Here is a 3506-nt window from a genome sequence, read left to right as displayed (position 1 = left end):
TCCTTGCTGGATTCAAGGCGTGGGAGACATCGTCGGGCTGTACGTGTGTTGAACGCGGAGGTGCCGTCCGTTCGGCACTAGGATCTCCGGTGATTTGGATCACGACGAGTACGACTCCATCAACCCTGCTCTCTTGAACGCTTCCGCTTAGCGATCTACAAGGGTATGTAGATGCACTCTCCTTCCCCTCGTTGCTGGTCTCTCCATAGATAGATCTTGGTTGACACGTAGGAAAATTTTGAATTTCTGCTACGTTCCCACAAACAATTATATGATGTTCTGCTACGTTACCGAACATGATCATGTTTTGCTTGTGAAGCGCCAAGGTTGCCTCCGCTGACCGGTCCGCCTCAGCGCCTCCTCCCACTCGCGCCTCCTCCTGCCTCGTCCTCATTCCCGTGCTACTGGTCGCCGGAAACCAGTAGGAGAAGCCCCGCCTCCGCTCGAGGACCCATGCCATTCACTACTGCCTGCTCCGTTTTCCCTATGCACCTCCCGGTCATTTGCTGCACAGCCAAGTTGTCATCGGTGGCCTTGTCAATCACCACCCAGGCTGCTATCTTGAACAGCTCCTCCACGGCTTCTAGTATGTACGTGGAGTTCCATCAGTTGCTAGAGCACCACGGATCCGCAAGTAGCTCTACGCACGAATACGCGAAGACCTGGACCGGCTAGTACCACGACGTCCGTCGATCGTCAAGTACCATTTGGATGCGCCAAGTTCCATGACGCTGTATAAGTTTCTTCCTGAACATGTACGACTACAACGTGAACGAGTTCCATGACGGCCCAAGTACCGCGAGAACGTTTGTGCCCCTACCGTTGTCGCGAATCCGACAAGACCAAGTGTACGACTACGCCCGCGATGCAACAAGTTCCTCTTCGAAACAACCAAGTACCACTACGTCAACCCTCGAAGACCCGTGTAACGCAAACGTCAAGTTCAACTACCGTCGCGTGAACCGCTACTTCCCACGACAACCCGTGAACAACTACTTCCCCTTCGACACGTGTACCCCTACCGCCAAACTCGATCCGTTCCGTTAATGCACGCTTCGAAGGTATAACCCCGAGACGACCGTCCGTGAACAAATGCTTGTGTTGTATGAGATGCATGTTTGGATGTTGTATCCTCCCGCGAACGCTACTTGTTTTCCCCGCTTGGCACCGTCGTCGACATGTGGGAACCCGGTTACCGGGATCACCCCACCTTCTATCGCATGTCACGCTTCCATCACTTTTCCTTTTGTACCGGTATCTCCGTGAGCTACCGAAACCGATATGGTGCCGTGACATCATTTTCGGATTCGTCGCCGTGGCACCCTTTCTTTCCACCACGGTGACAAATGCTTCATGATGTTCTTATCAACATTTTCATAAAAATCGCATAAACTTGTCCATGTCATCCGCATCATGATAACAACAATTTAAAATGTTTAAATTGTTGTTGCAATAAATTACTAAGGCAGATGGGGATTTACCGGATTTGTTGTTTGTTATATTCAGCCCCATTAAAATTGTTAGATGGTATAGTTTTTGTTATGCTTCACCTCTTTCCATGTTAATCAACATTTAATATAGTTGAGTACCTAAACGAGAGAGAACTAAATAATTGACGTGGTGTTCCGTCAATATGCAACCCGTTGCATATTGAGCTCCACTTAATTTGTAGTATTGTTTGTTGCACTTTGCCATGCCATGTATCATTAAACCGGACATGCATCATAGTTGATTGTGCATCATACCATGTTTATGTGGTGGTTGTTTACTATGTTGTTTGCTTCTTTCCGGTGTTGCTTCTTCGGGTTAGTTCCGATAACGTCGCGTTTGTGAGAATCCATTCGACTTCGTCCATTTGTCTTCTTCATGGACTCGTTCTTCTTCCTTGCGAGATCTCAGGCAAGATGACCATACCCTCAAAATCACTTCTATCTTTGCTTGCTATTTGCTCGCTCTTTTGCTATGCCTATGCTGCGATACCTACCACTTGCTTATCATGCCTCCCATATTGTTGAACCAAGCCTCTAACCCACCTTGTCCTTGCAAACCGTTGTTTGGCTATGTTACCGCTTTGCTCAGCCCCTCTTATAGCGTTGTTAGTCGCCGGTGAAGATTGGAGCTTGTTCCTTGATGGAACATGGATATTTTGTTGTGATATCACAATATCTCTTATTTAATTAATGCATCTATATACTTGGTAAAGGGTGGAAGGCTCGTCCTTATGCCTGGTGTTTTGTTCCACTCTTGCCGCCCTAGTTTTCGTCATATCGGTGTTATGTTCCCGGATTTTGCGTTCCTTACGCGGTGGGGTTATAATGGGAACCCCTTGACAGTTCGCCTTAAATAAAACTCCTCCAGCAATGCCCAACATTGGTTTTACCATTTGCCACCTAGACTTTTTTCCTTGAGTCGCGCAGCCCTGAAGGGTCATCTTTTTTAAACCCCCCCGGCCAGTGCTTGTCTAAGTGTTGGTCCAAACTAGAGCCCCTTGCAACGCCACCTAGGGGAAACTCGAGGGCTGGTTTTAGTTGTACGGTTTGCTTATCCAGTGTTGCCCTGAGAACGAGATATGTGCAGCTCCTATCGGGACGTCGGCGCATCGGGTTGTCTTGCTGGACTTGTTTTACCATTGTCGAGGATGTCTTGTAACCGGGATTCCGAGCCTGATCGGGTCTTCCCGCTAGAAGGAATATCCTTCGTTGACCGTGAGAGCTTGTGATGGGCTAAGTTGGGACACCCCTGCAGGGATTTGAACTTTCGAAAGCCGTGCCCGCGGTTATGGGCAGATGGGAATTTGTTAATGTCCGGTTGTAGAAAACCTGAAGTTGACCTTAACTAAAATACATCAACCGCGTGTGTTACCGTGATGGTCTCTTCTCGGCGGAGTCCGGGAAGTGAACACGGTGTTGGATTATGCTTGACGTAGGTTGTTCTAGGATCACTTCTTGATCATAGTTCTCCATTCGTGCTTTGCCTTCTCTTCTCGCTCTCTTTTGCGAACAGGTTAGCCACCATATATGCCTAGTCGCTTGCTGCAGCTCCACATATTACCTTGCCTTACCTATAAGCTTAAATAGTCTTGATCGCGAGGGTGCGAGATTGCTGAGTCCCCGTGACTCACAGTTTACTTCCAAACCAGATGCAGGGACCGATGATACCGCTCCAGACGATGCACTTGAGCTTAAGTGGGAGTTCGATGAAGACTCTCGTCGTTACTATGTGTCTTTCCCAGATGATCAGTAGAGGTGCCCAGTTGGGGCGATCGGGGACTTTGTCGCATGTGGGGGTTGATCTTTATTTTGGTACCATAGTCGGACCATGAGTGTATTGGATGATTGTAATGTTATTCATCTATTTGTGTGACGTGGCGAGTGTAAGCCAACTATGTACCCTTTTCCCCCTTTATCTATTTACATGGGTTGTTGTGAAGATTACCTTACTTGCGACATTGCTTTCAATGCGGTTATGCCTCTAAGTCGTGCTTCGACACGTAGGAGATATAGCCG

This window comes from Triticum urartu, chromosome 3, assembly GCF_003073215.2.
Source record: "Triticum urartu cultivar G1812 chromosome 3, Tu2.1, whole genome shotgun sequence".
Taxonomy (NCBI): domain Eukaryota; kingdom Viridiplantae; phylum Streptophyta; class Magnoliopsida; order Poales; family Poaceae; genus Triticum; species Triticum urartu.
This window is presented reverse-complemented; position numbering follows the sequence as displayed.